The sequence below is a fragment of the Dermochelys coriacea genome, chromosome 6 (assembly GCF_009764565.3).
Source record: "Dermochelys coriacea isolate rDerCor1 chromosome 6, rDerCor1.pri.v4, whole genome shotgun sequence".
In the NCBI taxonomy this organism is placed as follows: Eukaryota; Metazoa; Chordata; order Testudines; family Dermochelyidae; genus Dermochelys; species Dermochelys coriacea.
Window position 1 is genome coordinate 40,484,635 of NC_050073.1, and position 24,235 is coordinate 40,508,869.

The 24,235-nt window shown below is 40.0% G+C and overlaps 1 long non-coding RNA gene across 1 annotated transcript; it reads right to left on the bottom strand.

The window, feature by feature from the left end:
• On the bottom strand, positions 1-23,498 carry LOC119857750. Its single transcript, XR_005293687.2, has 3 exons — positions 23,280-23,498; positions 22,078-22,378; positions 1-1,968 (listed from the first exon to the last, which is right to left on the bottom strand). It is a non-coding gene; the product is annotated as an uncharacterized LOC119857750 (long non-coding RNA).
• Positions 23,499-24,235: the final 737 nt, after the last annotated feature.

Here is a 24,235-nt window from a genome sequence, read left to right on the forward strand (position 1 = left end):
AATAATGTAACTGACTCAAATTAAATCAGCACAAGCCAAACTTCAGTAAAACATACAGGAGCTGTGCAGTATCATGCTACTTCTGTGCAAACAGTCCCATATGCTAGCTTCAAAGACATTGTTAATTGTATTATGTTAGAGAATCTGATGTAATTGTAAATATGTAGATCAAGATTACTTCAAAGAGGAGAAGCAAATCATACTCATCATTAGGCAACACAAAGTCACCAAGTCAGAGAAAAAAAACCTATTCAGTAGATAAAAAAAAAATATCGTCACAAAGAAGTTTTATTATACGGGTGAGAAACAAACACATTCTTGCCTCTAGTGGAACTTATAAAATATAAGAATCATATGTCAACTGTTCAGAAACAAAACTCCTCTGCAGTAGCTTTACCCATTTGTCATATGGTCATTACTCAGAGGTTAGAATTAACCATGTAACTGGCACTCATGTAACCTTAATTCTAACCAAGATGATGGAATCAGGATTAAAAGAAAGAATAACACTCAAATAAAAATAAAAATCACTGAACATGAGCACATGAGGACTAAGTCAGGATTTTAACCACATATTGATGGTGAGGAACAGCTATTCTGCAGTCAGCTCCAGGAGGAATTCAGAAAGACTATCAGAAATTTTCCTGGGCTCTGACATACTGCTAACAGCAGCACTACCTTCCCCTTCTCCACATCAGCTCATCTCACTGGCCCCCATACTGACACTACAAGCACTAGTTCTCATGAGGCTTAGGGATCAGAAGAGCAGAAATTGTTGCTAGTCACTACCAAGGGAGAGGAGAGACATTGCTCTCTTGCCCCTTCCACCCCTCGATTGAGCATCTGTGCCTAGAGTAAAACACAATCTGGCCCTAAAAATTGTAGCATTTTTAAACTCACTCCTTTCATAGGTCTTCTTCTCCATATCCAGTTTATCAACATTTATTTCAGCAATGTAGGCAGAACATTTGTAATCTTAGGTCAATTCACACATTATTTGGTGGCAAAACATGGAATGACATTTAAATATTCTAAAGAAGGAGACTGAACAAAGATATAGAAAATCAGAAGATAGGAGGGAAGCAGTACATGTCTCAGTTATCAGTAGTTGCAACATCTTTAAGAAAATTTCAATGCCTTTTAAATTGGGTGCCTTTTAAAGGTGACTAGCAATCAAGCATGACACCATTTTATATTTGTGAACGTATTCTAGGCCTGCCATAGAACTGGTCACACTTTGTCAACTCTCTCCTATCGCTGGGAAAGTGAATATCCTGGAGAAGCAGTGATATTTGGCACAGGAGATGAGTTTTTCAATCACTTCATATTCTGAATTAGCTCCTTTGTCAGTACTGGGAAGTTAGGAGGAAAGTAATTGAGGTATGACACATACCTATTCATTTGAGTGTCTGCTGATGGAGGTTGCTGCTACATTTATGGCAGAGAAGTTCATCTTCAAAAGTTTACAAAGTGCTTCTCTCTGAAGATCCCAGGCATGCAACTGAGACAAGTAAATCTAATTATTATATTTATCCACTTAGATGTACCTCCACCATACATACAGTATCTAGCTGCTCCACATAGAAGATAAACAATGATAGAAGCCTATGATGGGGATCTGAAGCATCAGGCTTCAACTTGTATGTATAGTCCTTATAGTTGCATATGATGGAATTTTTTTCCTCCCCAGATTTTGTTATAAAAAACTGCTTTAATCTGCAGTGTGAGAAAACATCCTTGAAAACTGGTTTTACAGATAAGTGACAGATATAAAAGGGTTTGTGTCATGATGCCCAGCAAAAGGCTAGTGTTCCACATTTTGGGCATTTGTCACGCATTGTCAATTTTGTAAGTGGGGGGAATATTATTAAGCATCATGTTTGTATTTTCTCTTCATTTCCACATTTTGTATTATCACAATGATCAGGACAAGGCTCTCCAATTGTTGACATCAGCTTTTATCTTCCCCTAAAAAAAAAAAAAGGCACTCATTTTTTGGACAGTAGAGAGGAAAGTTGGCTGCCAACAAATCTCAATTCTCCCATCACTCAGTCTCATTACCACAACAGGTCATCATGTTCAGGGGGAATAGTCTTTAGTGACCTGTCAACTAAACCCAGATAGGATAATACTGATTTTAAACATTCCATTTAAATAGTGGTGTAAAGTTTGATGGCTCCCTCTTGGCTGACACACCAGGGAACTTCAGTGATAAAAGCATTACCTTGGTGGCAGAGGGGGATTTGTAACACGGCTCATCACTGGATATATAAGGTGCAATTCAGGATGAATAGAGGTAGTGGAATCTGGCTTTGGTATTGGAATCTGGAAGTGTTCTCTAGTCATTCATTATGTACTCTATGCACCATCCGAAAGCGCCCTCAAACACTGGATCTCTTATTTAGCTATTGTGCACTTCATTTAAGAATTATAGGTTCATATATAAGAACTTAAAAAAACCAAACAATTATGACCTCAAAGGAAATAAGCTTTCAAATCTTTTCTATTAGCTAAATTATTTCTATAAGGGATCGATCCTAAATGCACCAAATAGGAGTCTTTCCATTGATTTCAGAGAGCTTTGGACCATCCTCTAGAGCTTCCCTATAAGAAAAGGGTTTGTTTTATAAAGCACTCTGATTTTTTATTGCAAGCTTGTCCACTGCATTTACAACTAATAAAAAAACATGACTCTTTTAAACATCATATTTAAATCTGTGTGGTAGAGGAAATCACCCAACGTATGGTGAAAGTGATATGAGGGTATCATTCTTATCAGTATTGTTAAGAAATTGTAAAAGAAAAGGAGTACTTGTGGCACCTTAGAGACTAACAAATTATTAGAGCATAAGCTTCGTGAGCTACAGCTCACTTCATCGGATGCATTTGGTGGAAAAAACAGAGGAGAGATTATATACACCACACAGCAGAACATGAAACAATGGGTTTATCATACACCACTGTAAGGAGAGTGATCACTTAAGATAAGGCCATCACCAACAGCAGGGGGGGGAAGGAGGAAAACCTTTCATGGTGACAAGCAGGTAGACTAATTCCAGCAGTTAACAAGAATATCAGAGGAAACAGTGGGGGTGGGGTGGGAGGGAGAAATACCATGGGGAAATAGTTTTACTTTGTGTAATGACTCATCCATTCCCAGTCTCTATTCAAGCCCTAAGTTAATGTTATCCAGTTTGCAAATAATTCCAATTCAGCAGTCTCTCTTTGGAGTCTGTTTTTGAAGATTTTTGTTGAAGTATAGCCACTCTTAGGTCTGTGATCGAGTGACCAGAGAGATTGAAGTGTTCTCCAACTGGTTTTTGAATGTATTAATTCTTGACGTCTGATTTTGTGTCCATTCATTCTTTTACGTAGAGACTGTCCAGTTTGGCCAATGTACATGGCAGAGGGCATTGCTGGCACATGATGGCATATATCACATTGGTAGATGCGCAGGTGACGAGCCTCTGATAGTGTGGCTGATGTGATTAGGCCCTATGATGGTATCCCTGAATAGATATGTGGACAGAGTTGGCAACGGGCTTTGTTGCAAGGATAGGTTCCTGGGTTAGTGGTTCTGTTGTGCGGTGTGTGGTTGCAAGTGAGTATTTGCTTCAGATTGGGGGGCTGTCTGTAAGCAAGGACTGGTCTGTCTCCCAAGATCTGAGAGAGCGATGGCTCGTCCTTCAGGATAGGTTGTAGATCCTTGATGATGCGTTGGAGGGGTTTTAGTTGGGGGCTGAAGGTGATGGCTAGTGGCGTTCTGTTGTTTTCTTGTTGGGCCTGTCCTGTAGTAGGTGACTTCTGGGTACTCTTCTGGCTCTGTCAATCTGTTTCTTCACTTCAGCAAGTGGGTACTGTAGTTGTAGGAATGCATGATAGAGATCTTGTAGGTGTTTGTCTCTGTCTGAGGGGTTGGAGCAAATGCGGTTATATCGTAGCGCTTGGCTGTAGACAATGGATCGAGTGGTATGATCTGGATGAAAGCTAGAGGCATGTAGGTAGGAATAGCGGTCAGTAGGTTTCCGATATAGGGTGGTGTTTATGTGACCATCGCTTATTAGCACCGTAGTGTCGTACCTGCATGGCCCCACAGTATGCCAACATTTTTATGGCTGACTTAGAACAACGCTTCCTCAGCTCTCGTTCCCTAATGCCCCTACTCTACTTGCGCTACATTGATGACATCTTCATCATCTGGACCCATGGAAAAGAAGCTCTTGAGGAATTCCACCAGGATTTCAACAATTTCCATCCCACCATCAACCTCAGCCTGGACCAGTCCACACAAGAGATCCACTTCCTGGACACTACGGTGCTAATAAGCGATGGTCACATAAACACCACCCTATATCGGAAACCTACTGACCGCTATTCCTACCTACATGCCTCTAGCTTTCATCCAGATCATACCACTCGATCCATTGTCTACAGCCAAGCGCTACGATATAACCGCATTTGCTCCAACCCCTCAGACAGAGACAAACACCTACAAGATCTCTATCATGCATTCCTACAACTACAGTACCCACCTGCTGAAGTGAAGAAACAGATTGACAGAGCCAGAAGAGTACCCAGAAGTCACCTACTACAGGACAGGCCCAACAAAGAAAACAACAGAACGCCACTAGCCATCACCTTCAGCCCCCAACTAAAACCCCTCCAACGCATCATCAAGGATCTACAACCTATCCTGAAGGACGAGCCATCGCTCTCTCAGATCTTGGGAGACAGACCAGTCCTTGCTTACAGACAGCCCCCCAATCTGAAGCAAGTACTCACCAGCAACCACACACCACACAACAGAACCACTAACCCAGGAACCTATCCTTGCAACAAAGCCCGTTGCCAACTCTGTCCACTATCTATTCAGGGGATACCATCATAGGGCCTAATCACATCAGCCACACTATCAGAGGCTCGTTCACCTGCGCATCTACCAATGTGATATATGCCATCATGTGCCAGCAATGCCCCTCTGCCATGTACATTGGCCAAACTGGACAGTCTCTACGTAAAAGAATGAATGGACACAAATCAGACGTCAAGAATTATAACATTCAAAAACCAGTTGGAGAACACTTCAATCTCTCTGGTCACTCGATCACAGACCTAAGAGTGGCTATCCTTCAACAAAAAAGCTTCAAAAACAGACTCCAACGAGAGACTGCTGAATTGGAATTAATTTGCAAACTGGATACAATTAACTTAGGCTTGAATAGAGACTGGGAATGGATGAGTCATTACACAAAGTAAAACTATTTCCCCATGGTATTTCTCCCTCCCACCCCACCCCCCACTGTTCCTCTGATATTCTTGTTAACTGCTGGAATTAGTCTACCTGCTTGTCACCATGAAAGGTTTTCCTCCTTCCCCCCCCTGCTGTTGGTGATGGCTTATCTTAAGTGATCACTCTCCTTACAGTGTGTATGATAAACCCATTGTTTCATGTTCTCTGTGTGTGTGTATATAAATCTCTCCTCTGTTTTTTCCACCAAATGCATCCGATGAAGTGAGCTGTAGCTCACGAAAGCTTATGCTCTAATAAATTTGTTAGTCTCTAAGGTGCCACAAGTACTCCTTTTCTTTTTGCGAATACAGACTAACACGGCTGCTACTCTGAAACCTGAAATTAAAGAAATTGTGCTATCATTCACAACAAGCAATGTATGCAATGAATTTGAATCACTGTGTTTTCAATTTTATGTGATAAGTTTTCATTTACAAATGGTAGCTTGGCACTTTGTTCTGAGTATGTATGCGTGTGTGAGCAACTTCAGTAAGGAAATATGCTTGCACAACTAATTTCCTTCTACAATCTAGAAACTTCAAATAAATCAAAGACTACATTGCCTCATAATTCTTAACCCCACCAATGTCTAAGTAAAAAATTAGCAAATGCAAGAAATGTTAGATATACATAGTATCTGCAGTATTAAGTTTGCCTGTGTTCAGTTACTGCTCCAGAGAAACAATCTATTGACATCTTTGCTTGAAAACTGGACAATTTGAATTATTTGCTAAACTAAGCGATTCTTCTAGAAAAACAAGATATATTCTTAATGAATGAAGCTGTTGATAAAATATATGGAAGATGAATAAAGTATCATAGGCAGATAGCCTAGTTAAATTCCAATTATGCAACTTTCCTTTTGTGAATAATACAGCATTAGAGAAATAACTTAAACTACTGATGCATCATTGTGACACTGGCTTTTCAGGAGACAGATGGTAAGCAGAAATGGAGAAAAAGTGTTAGATCCTCTTGCTAAACTGCAATAAATGTTGTTTGGGTATTCACTAACATTTGAGACTTTCATATTTATTTTCTAATTATTTCAATAGGCTATTATTTTAGGCTACCACCTACAAGTAGAAAAGAAAAATACACAGACTAATGTTTGCAGTGATACCATGCTTGTCCTTCTATAATTGCCTTAGAAAAATAAATAGCTTTACTTTAGTACAGATAAAGCACTGGGAAATACAAAGAATAGGAAAAACACTGAAAATGATAAGAACAAATGTAGTTATCCAACAGAAAACAAAGGTTTTTAAAAGCAAAAACTGGGTTTGATTTTTGTCTGACATCAGTCTTCAATGCCAGTAGATCATTGTTAACCCTAAAATTTTATACAACAGATTTTACATTTAATCCATCAGAACATTGTTTTGCATGTTTGGAATTATAAATCAACAGAGTGAATCTTGCAGTTAGAACACAGAAGTTGGAGTCAGGATCTCTTGCCATAGAAGATACCCACAAAGAAGAGCAATACAGGAACAACTGCAGTCTCTCTTTCTACCCACTATTTCATCAGTATTCACTTGCAATCAGAAGTTTGTAGTGGGACAAGGGTATCAAGAGAATCCAAGTAATGTTTTTCCCTTTTTAGTTCCTGGGAAAACTGCTCTTATACATGGATGGCCCAGGATTCTATTGTTTCCAATTACAGAGCTTTAACGCAATTAATTTTATTGAAGTTATTTCACTATTGATTAAAAAGTATCAGACATATCTCTGGAGACAAAATGCCTCATATATTCTTGCTTCAGTACCAGATGTGGACCTCCTCCTCTGCCCCACCATTGAGCTAGCCCATTTCAAAAAGTTCACAATTTAAAAAACAATATCGAGACCACAGGTGGATTCAAGAAGATGTTGAGACCACAAAGTAATGCAAGATGCTTATCCTACATGTTATAAGGAGTGATCATCAATGATTCAAGGTTTCCCACACAGCCACATTTACATGCCTCAACACTGAGGTGAAAAGACACCATGAGGACAAAAAGGATATGTGATGCTCCATTGACCTCTCTAATGAATCTCCAAACAAAAATTGCAATTTGTACCCAATGGTTACCGTTTTTGTGATGGATTGTTGGAATTTATTAAACAGATATTTCTGCACTGAGAACTGCGCTAGAATCCCAATTCATGACACATATTACCAAGTGGACGCTGTCAAAATTTTTGATAGGTACAGTCTCGAACTGGTTTTCTAACATTACCCCGCAGTGAAAAGCTACTTTCCCAGTCACAAGTATCAATCCTTCAGTGCTATTAAACTTTTAGTATCACAATAAGAACAAAATCACTAGAAGTGTACATTACTAAGTTACTTAAGTGAAGATATTTTTGTTGATGTTAAAGTCCAATTCTTAAGCTCACTAGACTAGATTGATAGAAAGTAATGTATTAGTAGCAGTTTATCATCATCGTAATCATTATCTTGCTTGGAAACAATCTGGGAATTTAAATGAATGGAAGAGGATTTCATTAAAACCCAGTTTTTCATTAGAAGAGAGAGAAGGATTCAGACACTATTTTCATACTTATCACCTCTGTTTTTGTCATCTTCTGATTTACTTTCCCTGAAAACAGCTTGCCACTCTACCCTACCTGCCCTCACCCTTGGGTTTCTTTAAAGATTACTTGGTCCTTCAGCTAGTTTTTGCCTATTCAACAGGATGATCACAATCTGATCAGCTGACAGTTCTGAACATGCCCCCTAGATATTCAATTCCTCCCCCGCCTCCCATAACTGGCATTACATCCTGAATACTTTTAATTTGTCAATGGAACACTGTATTTTTCCATAAGACCCCAGTGTCCATGTGAACTTTCCATAAATAAATCAAGAACTGGTTTAAGTTAGACTGTTCAGTGATAAACCTTGAAATATGTTAAAGACATACCGCATTCTTTTTCCTTTACTGGAAAAAATATTTCATAATATATACTATAGTATCCAATGTTAGTTTCATTTACTACTTTTTTTTTGTGTTGATATACTTGCCTTTGACTTGTAATTCCTAGGCCAGGACAGAACAGTGTCAGATAACAGAACAGAATCTGCTTAGGCCAGAACAGTGGATGAGACCTCCTAAAGTGCGCATGCGCGCACACACACACACACACACACACACACACACACACACACACACAGGAACTCTGAAGGCATTGCTGGGAGTCACAGTTCCCTCTCTGGTCTGCTTCTGGAATAGTGTCTTCACATCCCATCCCATACCGAGGGCTGCTTGTACCAGTACTGGCAAACAAGCACTGGAATGAGTTATCTAGGGAGGTGGTGGAATCTCCTTCCTTAGAGGTTTTTAAGGTCAGGCTTGACAAAGCCCTGGCTGGGATGATTTAGTTGGGGATTGGTCCTGCTTTGAGCACAGGGTTGGACTAGCTGACCTCCTGAGGTCCCTTCCACCCCTTATATTTTATGATTCTATTCTAAACTAATCTTATGAGAGCTCAAATTAGTACTGCACATCCAAAAATACATCAGTTTTTTTTTTTAAATCAACCATGCTTTTTCCTCCCTCAATAAAAGCTAGAGGGGTTGGGGGAAGAGGACGGTCTAACAGTTACAATTGGCCTATATGCAGGACAAAGCTGACTTTTTGTTCATTCAAATAGTCCTACTGAAGCTATTCCACAACATGAGATATTAAGCGTGTTCAGGTACTTCTGCAATCTGACCAACAGAACATTTGAGTCATGCATGATATTCATAAAGCAAGTTAGAATTTTACAAGTTACTTTCTAGACCCAGCTGAATACTCATCCATCCTGTATTTATTTCAAGTTGTACAGTAATCTAATTAAACTTGTTTCTCCTTTAATATTTTGATAATCTACTAAACACTGAAGAAATCATATTAAGTTAAAATGAATTCTCATCACATGTGACTAGCTTGTCAGAATCACTATTAGAGACTAAAAGATCTGTTAATTTGGAAAAAGTCAAACACCTTTGTCCAATAAAAGTTATGTTGCCACGCAAAAAAAAAGTAAATTATTTTATACACAACTTTGTGAAGGTTTGCCAAAGTAGATGACAAACTGTGGGTTGAATTACAGTAGACTACGGATCTAGTGGGAACTACTGAGTATTTATTAATACATCATGGCACGTTTAAAAGTTATAATTAAGGAAAAAAGGAACTAGATAGTCATTAAATGACTATATAATATTCACACTGATTGAAGGCAACTCACTTAAAATATATACTATATTGGTCTCAAAAAAGGATTGGGGATAATAGATATAGAGGAAGTAGGACCTTTAAACTTCCATTCTTTTGTTGCTTTAAATCACACAAGTACATGTCTTTAACACAGTGGCCTTGGGTTTTTCCATTTTGTATTTCTATGTATTGACTTTGCTACTACACCGCTTGCGCGCTCTCTCTCTCCTCTCTCCTCTCCTCTCTCTCCTCACACACGCACACACACACACACACACTCACTCTATGGCTTCTCCATTACCACCCTCCCCCCCAAAAAATCATCATTTCAAATATGAAAGTAGTTCATGTATATCAGATTGAATTGGTCATGTTACATTGTGATAACACTGCTGCTTACTTAGGTCTCCTGCTTACAGAAATATATTAAACAGTGCCCGCTCTCTGTACCATGCTGTGCCACTTTATATGCTACATAAAAGTATAGTAATGTCATACTCCATGATCCAAAGTCTAACTCAAGGGGAATCTTTCCATTGACTTCAGTAGGCTTTGGACCAGACTTCAGGTGAACTACTTCATTTATGAATAAATGCTTCATTTTTATTTCTAAAACAACAAAAACAACCCCCCCACAGGCTCCACAAACAAATCAATAAAGTGATAAGGGTTTTGTCTAAGTTCAATGTGTTTGTTCTCTTGATCACCTTTATGTTCTCTTCAGGTAAAAAAAATACTTAATTTGGCAGTCTAGATGCACATCTTAATGACTAACTTACTAAAACACTCATTGATAAGTAAGCTAGTCAGCTCAGTCCTTGTCTCGAGTTTATGGAAATGTGTTTGGTGTTTTTTTATCTCCTACAGATATTCATACAATACTATCCCATTGAACTCTATTCTTTCTTATGACAGGTTTCAGAGTAGCAGCCGTGTTAGTCTGTATTCACAAAAGAAAAGAAGTACTTGTGGCACCTTAGACACTAACAAATTTATTTGAGCATATGCTTTCATGAGCTACACCATCGGATGCATTTGGTGGAAAAAACAGAGGGGAGATTGATATACACACACAGAGACATGAAACAATGGGTTTATCATACACACTGTAAGGAGAGTGATCACTTAAGATAAGCCATCACCAGCAGCAGGGGGGGGAAAGGAGGAAAACCTTTCATGGTGACATGCAAGGTAGGCTATTTCCAGCAGTTAACAAGAATATCTGAGGAACAGTGGGGGGGGGGGGGGAAATAACATGGGGAAATATTTTACTTTGTGTAATGACTCATCCATTCCCAGTCTATTCAAGCCTAAGTTAATTGTATCCAGTTTGCAAATTAATTCCAATTCAGCAGTCTCTCCTTGGAGTCTGTTTTTGAAGTTTTTTTGTTGAAGGATAGCCACCCTCAGGTCTGTAATCGCGTGACCGGAGAGATTTCTTTACTTTTTTTTTTTTTTTTTTTTTTTTTTGTTTTTTTTTTTTTTTTTTTTTTTTGAATGTTATAATTCTTGACGTCTGATTTGTGTCCATTTATTCTTTTACGTAGAGACTGTCCAGTTTGACCAATGTACATGGCAGAGGGGCATTGCTGGCACATGATGGCATATATCACATTGGTAGATGTGCAGGTGAACGAGCCTCTGATAGTGTGGATGATGTGATTAGGCCCTATGATGGTGTCCCCTGAATAGATATGTGGACAGAGTTGGCAACGGGCTTTGTTGCAAGGAGAGGTTCCTGGGTAGGTGGTTCTGTTGTGTGGTTGCTGGTGAGTATTTGCTTCAGATTGGGGGGCTGTCTGTAAGCAAGGACTGGCCTGTCTCCCAAGATCTGTGAGAGTGCTGGGTCGTCCTTCAGGATAGGTTGTAGATCCTTGATGATGCGTTGGAGAGGTTTTAGTTGGGGGCTGAAGGTGATGGCTAGTGGCGTTCTGTTATTTTCTTTGTTGGGCCTGTCCTGTAGTAGGTGACTTCTGGGTACTCTTCTGGCTCTGTCAATCTGTTTCTTCACTTCAGCAGGTGGGTATTGTAGTTGTAGGAATGCATGATAGAGATCTTGTAGGTGTTTGTCTCTGTCTGAGGGGTTGGAGCAAATACGGTTATATCGTAGAGCTTGGCTGTAGACAATGGATCGTGTGGTATGATCTGGATGAAAGCTAGAGGCATGTAGGTAGGAATAGCGGTCAGTAGGTTTCCGATATAGGGTGGTGTTTATGTGACCATCGCTTATTAGCACCGTAGTGTCCAGGAAGTGGATCTCTTGTGTGGACTGGTCCAGGCTGAGGTTGATGGTAGGATGGAAATTGTTGAAATCATGGTGGAATTCCTCAAGGGCTTCTTTTCCATGGGTCCAGATGATGAAGATGTCATCAATGTAGCACAAGTAGAGTAGGGGCATTAGGGGACGAGAGCTGAGGAAGCGTTGTTCTAAGTCAGCCATAAAAATGTTGGCATACTGTGGGGCCATGCGGGTACCCATCGCAGTGCCACTGATTTGAAGAGTAGCAGCCGTGTTAGTCTGTATTCGCAAAAAGAAAAGGAGTACTTGTGGCACCTTAGAGTCTAACAAATTTATCTGAGCATAAGCTTTCGTGAGCTACAGCTCACTTCATCGGATGTATTTGGTGGAAAATACAAAGGGGAGATTGATACACCCACAGAGAATATGAAACAATGGGTTTATCATACACACTGTAAGGAGAGTGATCACTTAAGATAAGCCATCACCAGCAGCAGGGGGGGAAAAGGAGGAAAACCTTTCATGGTGACAAGCAAGGTAGGCTACACATCAGCCACACTATCAGAGGCTCGTTCACCTGCGCATCTACCAATGTGATATATGCCATCATGTGCCAGCAATGCCCCTCTGCCATGTACATTGGTCAAACTGGACAGTCTCTACATAAAAGAATAAATGGACACAAATTAGATGTCAAGAATTATAACATTCAAAAACCAGTTGGAGAACACTTCAATCTCTCCGGTCACTCGATTACAGACCTGAGGGTGGCTATCCTTCAACAAAAATCTTCAAAAGCAGACTCCAACGAGAGACTGCTGAATTGGAATTAATTTGCAAACTGGATACAATTAACTTAGGCTTGAATAGAGACTGGGAATGGATGAGTCATTACACAAAGTAAAACTATTTCCCCATGTTATTTCTCCCCCCCCCACCCCCCCTCCCACTGTTCCTCAGATATTCTTGTTAACTGCTGGAAATAGCCTACCTTGCATGTCACCATGAAAGGTTTTCCTCCTTCCCCCCCCCGCTGCTGCTGGTGGCTTATCTTAACTGATCACTCTCCTTACAGTTTTCAGAGTAGCAGCCTTGTTAGTCTGTATTCCCAAAAAGAAAAGGAGTAAGTGAGCTGTAGCTCACGAAAGCTTATGCTCGAATAAATTTGTTAGTCTCTAAGGTGCCACAAGTACTCCTTTTCTTTTGCTGATTTGAAGGTATACATTGTCCCCAAATGTGAAATAGTTATGGGTGAGGACAAAGTCACAAAGTTCAGCCACCAGGTTTGCCGTGACATTATCGGGGATACTGTTCCTGACGGCTTGTAGTCCATCTTTGTGTGGAATATTGGTGTAGAGGGCTTCTACATCCATAGTTGGCTAGGATGGTTTAGGAAGATCAACAATGGATTGTAGTTTCTCAGGAAGTCAGTGGTGTCTTGAAGATAGCTGGGAGTGCTGGTAACGTTGGGTCTGAGGAGGGAGTCTACATAGCCAGACAATCCTGCTGTCAGGGTGCCAATGCCTGAGATGATGGGGCGTCCAGGATTTCCAGGTTTATGGATCTTGGGTAGCAGATAGAATACCCCAAGTCGGGGTTCTAGGGGTGTGTCTGTGCGGATTCGTTCTTGTGCTTTTTCAGGGAGTTTCTTGAGCAAATGCTGTAGTTTCTTTTGGTAACTCTCAGTGGGATCAGAGGGTAATGGCTTGTAGAAAGTGGTGTTGGAGAGCTGCCTAGTAGCCTCCTGTTCATACTCCGACCTATTCATGATGACGACAGCACCTCCTTTGTCAGCCTTTTTGATTATGATGTCAGAGTTGTTTCTGAGGCTGTGGATGGCATTGTGTTCTGCATGGCTGAGGTTATGGGGCAAGTGATGCTGCTTTTCCACAATTTCAGCTTGTGCACGTCGGCGGAAGCACTCTATGTAGAAGTCCAGTCTGCTGTTTCGACCTTCAGGAGGAGTCCACCCAGAATCCTTCTTTTTGTAGTGTTGGTAGGAAGGTCTCTGTGGGTTAATATATTGGAAACTCTCAGGTGCCAGGTGATTGATTCCAACAATAAAGTCTATATATCTACTTTGGTAATACAACGAGATCAGGAGGATATGGTTGATAGGTATGGAAGACAAAAATAAGGTAAAAAAAAGTCTACAAAGAAAGAGATAAAAATTAATACAATCTAGAAAGAGTGTTCAACAATTGTTTACTGAAGTCAATGAAGATTTTCTGCAAGACTGTTATAATATTGTTCCTTCTAGTGAGAGTCTCTCAGCTGGCTCAAAGGCATCAAGTGATTATTCTATTGGAAACCGTGTCATAATCAAGGGCATTATCAGTCCCAACTTCTAACACAGTTATTAGTGGACAGCTACTATTCCCATGATACCAAAATCATGACAAAGAGGGTGTCAGTGACTGCTTATCAGAATGAAGTCTTGCCAAATGGGATCTTTAAGCTTATCAAAGCAGGATGTATACAATCTCTCCCCATCTAACTGAATATGTAATGAGATTGAATTCCTGTGTCCACAGATGAACAAAAAGTTTTAGAATAATACCTAAAATGTACCTACAATATTTTAATGAAGCCAAATACCTTCTATAAATAGAGAGGTTGAAATGTTTTGCAAGTTTTGATCTTTATATACAGTACTTTTATCATTAGCCTTTTATTGACTTAACTGAAAAAGCTTAAGAGGAGAAATTCAATGAGTTAATGTTTTATGTTTGTGGCCTCTGTAATGTTGTGTAGACTTATTAATATTTATATCATCCTGAATCCCTGTTACAGCAAGACAAAGACTTTTGCTGAATTAGTACCTGATTACAAAGCCACCTGGGAAATAAGAGAATTTGCCACGTGCCGATATGTTCAGCTGCCTTTTAGAAAAAGGTGTTAAAAGGGAAAATCTTTCTAATAAGTGAAGAAGTGTAATGGGTTACTTAACAGGGGCTAATCTTCACCTGAACCTTCTCTTACAGCCTCATTGACTCACATGCACTGGAAAAGTTTGAATTTCAGTGGCTTACCGGCTGGAACTTGTTGGGACAATTTTAAGCTTCTCACCAGATGCTTACCGGTTACTTTGACTCTAGACAAAGATCAGGTCATGGGAAAGGGAATGAGGAGGAAGTAGCAGTGTGTAAATTAAATAAAATGCACAATCTTAAAAGGTACCTGTTCTTAAGTGTTTCTCTATTCACCGGCTCCAATCACTTGAGCTGATTGGGAATTTTCAGTTTGAGTGGATTTTCCATTGGAAAATCATTTCCTGCAAAACTTAAGTTTTCCATGAGAAAATTTTAATTTTGGCAGCAAATTGACTTTCTTTCAGAAATCTGACCCCAGCTTTGTGGCTGTCTTGCTCCTTGGTAGCCCAGGCTTCCTACCTCTGAGCCAACATACAAACTGTCCTGGATTGCTCCTGGCTCTTGGGCAGTCCAGATCACTGGGCTCCAACTCTCATGTCCCCACCTGGCAGGCTGCTAGTGCTCCAAGCATCTTGGGAAGCCTCAGAAACATTTTGAAAAAGGTCATACTGAAATTTCAGAATTCTCATTCTATGGGAAATTTCATTTTTTCACTCCATTTTGGAACAAACCTTATTTTTTTTAATTTTGGAGTTTCCTGTAGAATGGGAACTCCAGTTTCCTGTCAGCTCTACTTGTCACACTATAGATTTTAACTAGGGCTTGCTCAAATTCATTTTGACAGATATGAGCAGGAAACTTCTAGGAGGTAAAGGAACATGCATGATTTTTCTTCTTAATCAAGAACCTATTAAGCATACTGTAAGCTCATTTAATAGCAGGTTAGAAGGGACATGAAGGGTCACTCAATCCACTCCCCCCACCAAGATAAATCATGATGCAACATAAACCACTTAGGGATTGGTCCAAGTTTTGAAGGTGTAAATTTTGCCGCAAACCAGGAGACCAGGCCCACAGCCCTTTCAAAATTTAATGGCACTTCATACAGGCACCAGGGTCCACCTACAGAGTAAGTTACAGAATCAGGGTCTAGGCTTGAACAAAATTATATGTAGAGCTGATCAGAGGAATGTTTATGTTTTGTTTCCTAAAATGTTGACTTTGATAAAAAAAAAAAATCAAAAATTGAAATATTTTGGCCCAAATCCTCAAATTTCAATTTTGAAATGCCACCATAGTGCCTTCTGCTCCCATTCTCATATATAAGTCAGGCTCCTTGGTCAGATAATCTACCATGATGCACTATAATCTCCCTTCTTCCTGAAGGGAAGCAGTGCAGCATGAAAGATGAAGTCCAGCAAGGAGCATGATGCATAGAGACAAATGGGGACCCGAGACCATTTCTAATATAATTTTCCATCAAAAAAACAGTCTTGGCAGGAAATTTTTGACCAACCCCAATTATCTGGATTTCTGGCTACTAAATCTGAGGAGTCAAACCCATAAAATGAAAATCTGGGAGGTGGTAACTAAGTCAGCAAAAAGGGACTGCCTCACTGTAGTTTTCATGTCCCCCCTCCCTCAAATGAAGCACTTAGAAATCATCTCTGTGACCATCTTGTGGTTCTGAAGGTTTAATTCCTCTCTGCCTCTAACATTTATGTTTCTGTGCTTCAGTTTCCCCATCTGTAAAATAGGAATATGTAGGCAAATATTTACTTTCCCATTGGATACATATATTAAAGATTGTGAATACACTTGGTTGGGAATTTTCAAATCAGAATGATTTTTCAGAAAGAAATGCATATGGGAAAAACCTTGATTTTATTACAAAAAATTTGTTAGGAAAACTGAAATTAAACACTGCGTTTCATGTCATTTCAACCCCAAGTTCACAATATTTCATTTTGTTGAACAGCCCCCAAAATATTCATTTCAAATAAGTTAAATAAAGCATTAAACTGCATTTCTGTAGCAGCACATCATTTCATGGGACTTGCATCTCAGTCCCCCCCATTCTGTCCTATAGACTGCACTCTTGGAGAATACGTCTTCCACAATACAAATGCAGATTTTCCTGTGACCATGCTTCGCACAGTGCATTATGGGAAGTCACATGATGCCAGGTCCATCACTGAAGATGTAGCTTGGCCCATAGGGCATCAAGCTCCTGAACTACAACCCAACGAGGCCATACGCCAGTTTATTACTAAACTGACTGGAAATGAAGCATTCCAGGTCATTCAACAAACTGAAATGGAAACATTTTGAAGTGTTTTGTGTCAACTGAAAGTAAAGAAATTAAATTTTGGACATTTCTGAACCAACTTATTTTGGAATTTCGTTCTTTAAAAAGTGTAGAAATTTTAACTTTCTTTCCCTCAATTACCAATTTAAAGCAAAAGGTGAATATTGAATTTCCTGTGGGATTGAAATTCCAGATTTCACTTGGCTCTGAAATTGTTATGTATACGTCTATTCTGGTGAGGATAAATACTTTAAAAAGGATTGTGAAATGCTCAGATTACTTCAATAATGTAGGGCATTACAGTATCTAAGAGATAGTTCTAACACCCTATGACTATAATAAAGATGACTCCCCACTAATGACACTGTGAATTTAACAGCATGAATCCATTGAGGAAATCAGTAAAAGGACATCAGCCAAAACAGCAACACCACTAGTAATGATTAGTGAGAATGCATTACTGGGACACATTCAAAGTGCCTCCAAACATTAATTAATTTGAGGTGGGCTACCTCAGAAGGATCAGTGTTTAGGTTTCATTCAGATAAGAACATCACTTAAAATTGTAGACCACTTGTACTTTCAAAGTGCTTTACAAATATTAACTAATTTAAAGTCGAGCCCTGCAAATGCATCACATGTGGATCTCCATTTCAAGTTAATAGGAGTTCTATATTTAGGACACTTGTAGGATTGACCTTCCTGTGATTAGTTAAGCCCTCTACTCCCCCCACCCCCACATTAGCTTGCTTGCTGGAAGCTTCTCTGAACTATTTGAATTGCTTAAATATGAAAAATCCTACAAGAAATGCTGTCTAGTTCTAGTACTTCATGCTCTCCCTTGGGCTGGAAATCAGCAACTTTTGTTTACATTGCCTTGTGCATTCCCAAATTAGCAAACTCCTCTTCATAACATTAAAGCAATCGCTGTAATTTGACATTTTTGCTTCTAATACTAGAAGGAACTAAGAGATGCAAACACGGGTTTAAAAAGTTAACTAGTTTCCTGAATTGCAAGAAGTTTGAGCAATGTTTGGGAATTTTTTGAGTACCCAAACAGGCTTTTATTTCATGCTACCACCACCCATATGAAACACAAACAAACAATGGAATATTGTACACAGAGATGAAAACACAAGGCTGTGAGTGACTCATAATCCACACTGAACATTACTTCTCTAGTGGCTAGCAAAGGGGAATGCTAAGGGCTAGCAAAGGGGATGCTAATTATCTTTTTGAACAGCAGCAGCAGAGTGAGAAACAATCCTGATATCCTCATGAGAATTACAGAAAATGTTCTTTGTGAAATGAAGAGTTCCCTACCCTTTGGCAAGGTGACTTATACAATATAAGGTTTCATGCTGTCATCTGAGGATAGGGTCACTTAGGCTATAATAAAAACGTTTATCTGAAAAATTAAAAATAAACAACCCCTAAGCACAATCAAGTAGGCCTAGCCACTAACCAGCACTATACTATGGTGGGAACACTTATCTCCACTCCCATGACATTGCTTATGATCAAAAGAGTAAAAGACACACAAAATAATTAAGAAGCTGTTTAAGAATTGCTGAGCACTACAACCTGTCATTGGCTTCAGTTGTGGTTGCGGGTACTTTATTAGAATTAGCTGGGAAATTCAGTCAAAAGCTCTGATTTGCCAAAACCAAAACTTTCCATTGGAAAGGTTTCTTAAAGCCAAGATGGAATTTCTGGCTCACACCAGAGAATGCAACAACTCCTTCTCCCCAGTAGCTAATAGCCTGGTGGTGAAGGCACTTACTTGTGATGTGGAGATCCAGGTTTAAATTTCTACTATGCCTGATTTGTTGAAAATATTAGACAAAGGTTCAATGCCTCAGTGAGTTCCTTAACTACTGATGTCTCTGACTGAAAATTTTCTTAAAGATCTCTATTTCTTCTCAGTGTGGAATGGGAACTTTTTAAAAAAAATCTTAAATTACTGTAGGTCAAGAAAACCATTTCCCACCCAGCCCAATTCAGTACATCTGAAAATCAGACTCTGATTCTTCGCACTGGAAATGAGCAAATGGTATCAAGACAACATCTTACTACCTGAAAAAGCACCTCACTTACATTCCTGAAAGTGTTCACAGAGATCGGGAACTGACCAAACTGAAGTTTGTAGGAGCCTTTGGAGTCGCAGAGCCCCAGACACCTGGATGCTCTTCAGTCAAAGGAACACATATGTAGAGCCTGTTTTGCATCTTTCAGAGCATTGTTTAAATTATAAAAGCTTATTTGAGCAAAGGCAATGCTCAGATTAAGAATGAAACACAGCTTGAAGAACTCCAAAAGTCACATGGCTGTCAATAGGCTTTTCTCAAAATTGAAATGCAAATTGAAACATTCAATTAAAATGAACTGAGTTCTAAAAGCAGCCTTGGGACGTTTCCTCCTCTGGAGCAACAAATCCAACATAGAAACTGCAAGTGTAGCCTATAACATGGGTAGCTTCTAGGTAAGGCATGGGTATAAGTTAAGGCAGTAATGCAATGAGGTTACAAGGCTTGTAAAACAATAGCTTAACTAAACAAGGGATAAGGCCCCAAAGCCTTAGCATAAACAGCTAACCCGCAGTAACCCTAGATCATGAGATATCTCAAGATAGATGATGTTTGTTGATAGTAGCTTGGGTTATTTTAAATTAGGAACAGCAGATACCATGGCACTCTTGTAGCCAGACAAGTATTTGACATGTATGCTAATAACCTTGAGATAAACAAACTAGTAATCTATGGAAGAAGGGCACCCCAACATTAGTAGGGTGCAGAGATCCTTATAAGGAAAAGGATATGAAACTCCTACAGAATATGCATTATGCATAGACATGTCAGTGTAACACATTATAAAAGCTGTATCCTGGCCTGGGTGCCTTGGGAGATGTTAACTCTAGCAAGATGCCAGGATGATAACATTGGTGGCAGTGATAATGATGGCGAAGATGATGAAGATGACAACTCACATTTGGGTTATTTTGCAAGGGATGATGAGAGTATATGGATGCTCAGACACAAATTCTATATTAGCTCCATCTACCTTGCTGGATTGTAGTATTTGAAACTATGACAAATACAGTAAATTTTTCCTAAGTGTGAGTTTTGCAACCCTGCACTCTGGGCCTGATCTTGGTACAAGAACCTATCAAACCACAGAGTGTTAATGAGGAACGCTTAAGTAATCAAGCAATCAGGCCACACTAGAAAGTACAATGAGATTTCATGGCTCCAATGAATCAGGAAGCCTTGTATGGCAAATTTCTAAAGTGATGATATTGTGAGTATAAACTTGACCACTACTACCATTTAGTTCTTTGCGCTTTACATTAGTACCCGAGTGTTTTTCTTCTGTTTCCAGTTATAAACAGAGATTACTGATCTTCATTCCCTAATCCCTATAGTGCAGGAAATAATACATTGTAATGCTGATTTCCTTGTTTTACATAAGTTTCTCAGTGAAAAATGACACTTTTCAGTTGTCTGTGAAGAGCAATGGTATCTTTTAATGTATAAAAATAAGCTGATTTTATATATAGTTCATTAAAATATTTTAATATCTCCTAGAATATTACTATTAATGAAAGTTACTATTTTGCACCCTTTTAATGTCTTCCACCTGAGAATCTGAAAGTCATTTACAAATATTTAATGAATTAAGTCTTGCAACTCCTTTGTGAAAAATGAAAAGGAGTACTTGTGACACCTTGGAGACTAACAAATTTATTTGAGCATAAGCTTTCGTGAGCTGTAGCTCACGAAAGTTTATGCTCAAATAAATTTGTTAGTCTCCAAGGTGCCACAAGTACTCCTTTTCATTTTTGCAAATACAGACTAACATGGCTGCTACTCTGAAACCTGTCTTTGTGAAAAATGTAAAAGAGACACTCTACCAAGAACCACTATATCCACCACTGAAAGGCAATGTTATGCAGAGGCCTGTATTCTAAGTTGGCCGGTGTAACAGCAGTCCAACTCTGCCTGTTGCATAAAACTTTGTTTTTTCTACTGCTTCTATAATCTAGTTTGTACCAGTTTAAGTTAAAATAACTGTGATAAGGGTTGTCAAGCCTCCTGGGTTGGCATGACAACCAGCTGAAACTTTCTAGAAATGGGAGGAAATGTTCATAATGAAATGTGTTTTGATTGGTTAAATATAATTGGATGAGGGCTGCCGCATTTATTAGATGTTACCTGTGGCAGGATGGGAGGTCACTGAGTGGGAACACATGGACTGGAAGGAGCAAGCTTTACCATCATGGCTGCTACCCCTTCCTTCCCCCTCTCCTGTGCCCAGGATCCACCATAACAAGGCTTTTATCATCCTTAGCCTGAAAAGAATTGTGATCAGAATGGGCAGAGAGTGAGAGAGAGAGGGAACCAGGTAACATCCCCTCTACCAGCTTCAGCTAAATCTTGAACACCTGTGAACTTTGGATTCCTGCTGTCACTCTCCTCCAGGTGTTATTTTTCTTTACAACCTTATTTCTTCTCTTTCCTACCTTTCTCTTTTGCCTTTTCTTTAAAAAGAGAGAGGCTCAGCCTCCCAAGTCAGCTCCATCTTTTGCTACAGTCCTAAGAGCCTGTGACCAGAGATGCAGCTAATAGCAACATCTTGAACTTTGCCTAATGCTTGTACAAGTTTACCAGATTTCAGAGCGGCTGATAAGACTGTGCTGTGGACCTTTGTTTCTATGGCAATGTTACTGCAAGGGAAAGAAAGCCAGAAAGAGAAGCTTCATTTTCTATCTCCCTTTTGTGTGCTTGTCTTGTCAAAAAAAAAAAACAAAAAAAAAACAAAACAAAAACCACAGAGGACCATAAACAGCTTCAGGAAAACTAAACTAACTTTTTCCTCTTTTCTCACCAAAGAGAGAGTTAACATTTTAATACCATCTAAAAAGACTGTCAAGCAGAAGTTTATCCTATAGGAAAATCTATGCAGCTGAAGGTAATAGGGAATATTGTTAAAATGAAACTTTTCTTAATACTTTACACTTCCAATTCTTTAATATTTTTTTCCATTTTTTGTCTTTTGTTAGAGGTTAAAGAGATGGTAAATGGTGGTTGTTACACTGGGATTGAGCCAGTGATAATTTGACAAGAAGTGCCACACCACTTTTAACTTTTTAATATGGCATGGATGAGTGGACTCACCATTGTAGTTTTTCCTTGTGGCGGAGTGCTGTGTAGCAACTCAATCTTCTCTATTATGCCCTGTGATGGTTGCTCTGGTCCTGCAGCACACCGTCAGCTTCTCACAGCTCAGCCCTCTGGACAGGTCACATTTAGGTCCATCACTTTCATGGTAACAAAGTCCAACAAATAAGAAGCCCCAGTGTCCTTACAAAAACGGGTTTTAGCTCTATTTCTGGGCTCCGTGGTCCTCACATCTCTTTTTTCCAGGCTTTCAATGGTCCTTATCCCCTTCACAAACCACGGCAGATGCAGATACTTACTGCACAAATGGAAAATTAAAGACTCTTCAGTGTGTGAGTATGGTCACCCAGAATAGATCATGGTACTTGTAACAATGCCCCATTCACAAATATGAAGAAGGCATCAGAGCAATACACTCCGCTACTCTAGACACAATTATCTGGCTTAACCATCTGAATATAAAATTATAGTTGGTGCGCTACATCTTCCATCAGCCATATGAAGAAGGATAGCCTTCTTCAGCCTCACGCCACCACCTCACCAGTGGCTGGTAGAGTAACCGAAACCCTCCTGCTCCTCTGGGCTCCAAATCAGGGACCCTGAAGTGAGCAGGAAAGATCTTTCTAGTCAAATCAGCCCCTGCTATCTCTCTGAGATCCTTCATACCATAGCCCAGGGTAGTCAAACTTAGTGGCCCTTCAAGCCACATACAACAATCTTCAGAAGTCCGAGAGCTGGAGCACACCTGCCAGGAACCAGGGCTTGGGACTTCAGCCCGACTCCTGCTGAAGCCCTGAGCCCCAGCAAGTGCACCCCACAGGGCTGAAGCCCCGAGACCCTCCTCCCCACTGAACAGAAGCTCATAACCCCCTACTCCACTGCAAGGCAGAGGTCCCAACCTTCCCCCCCCCCCGCCCCAGTCTCATAGGCATAGAGTTGGGAGGTGGGGTGGAAGGGGCTTGTGAGCTGCACTTTAATGCATGTGGCTTGTGAGCCATGGTTTGGCCATCCCTGCCATAGCCTTTTTACTAGACCTTCTCCCCACAGCCTCACTAGGTTCAGGACCAGGACCCACAGGCCCTCCTCTGGAATCCCCTAATAAATATCAAACCAAATGTACAACTTAACTGAACTTCTGCCCACCCTTTTAAAGTTTCTTTTACATGGTTCTTCAGTTAAATACCTTCCAGAACACTTACCAGCCTGGGAAATCCCCAACCTGCCCTTTTATCAGGGCACACCACCTTAGTCTGCTCTACTCTGGTAGCTACCCTGTGTTTGTCCTAGTTGCTTGCCAGCCTTCTCTACTCAGGCAAGGATTCCAGGATTTCCTTCTTGACCCTCCTGGTCTGCATACCTTCTGCAGTCACTCTCTGGGATTGGAGTTCCTTTCTTTCCTGCCTGAAACTACTTTCCAATTTTGGCTTCCTTTCTTTAAACTAACCACCCAGATTCTGTCTCAGGTGTGACTCATCTTTAAATTAAGCCTTTCCCACCATCCAGGTGTAGCCAAGTAGCCTAATTGGCCTCAGGTCCACATTAATCCTTTCTGAGTTTATGTGGGGGTACATATCTCCCATCATATATTGTGACAGTAAAAGGGGGTTTAATTAACATCCTATCCATTTTGGGCCTGAGATACATCCTGAGATACAAACACAACATGTAGAAGGATGTTATTGTAATAGCTGGGGTCTATTAGAATTGGAAAATAATGGATCAAAACTAGTGTGTTGGGAATTAGGTCTCGTTGGTAGACAGGATAATGAGAGGATGGCCTATTCTGCTCATCACACACCTTAAAGAGAGACTTTGGGGAGCAAAAACATGGATTCCTGGGGGATTTCTTGGGAAAGGCTAACATGCATCTGCTTCACTCCAGAAACTCTTCCCTTCATGATGAACTTCAAGGGTCACTGAAGAAGGCAATACCTCAGCACACCAGTATGGATGTCTGGTCATAACTACTGAATCAGCAGGAACCTAGGTTGATGCACACGAGATCCTGCTGTGTCTTTGCTTCCCTCATCTGTTCCTTTTTAGGCTGTATTATCTTCTTCCTACCCTGTCTCTCTCTCTCAGTTTTTGACCTGATCCTCAGACTGATTAGTCATCAATTCCAATATGCTTTATAGCTAGTTTTGGATTCTTTTTC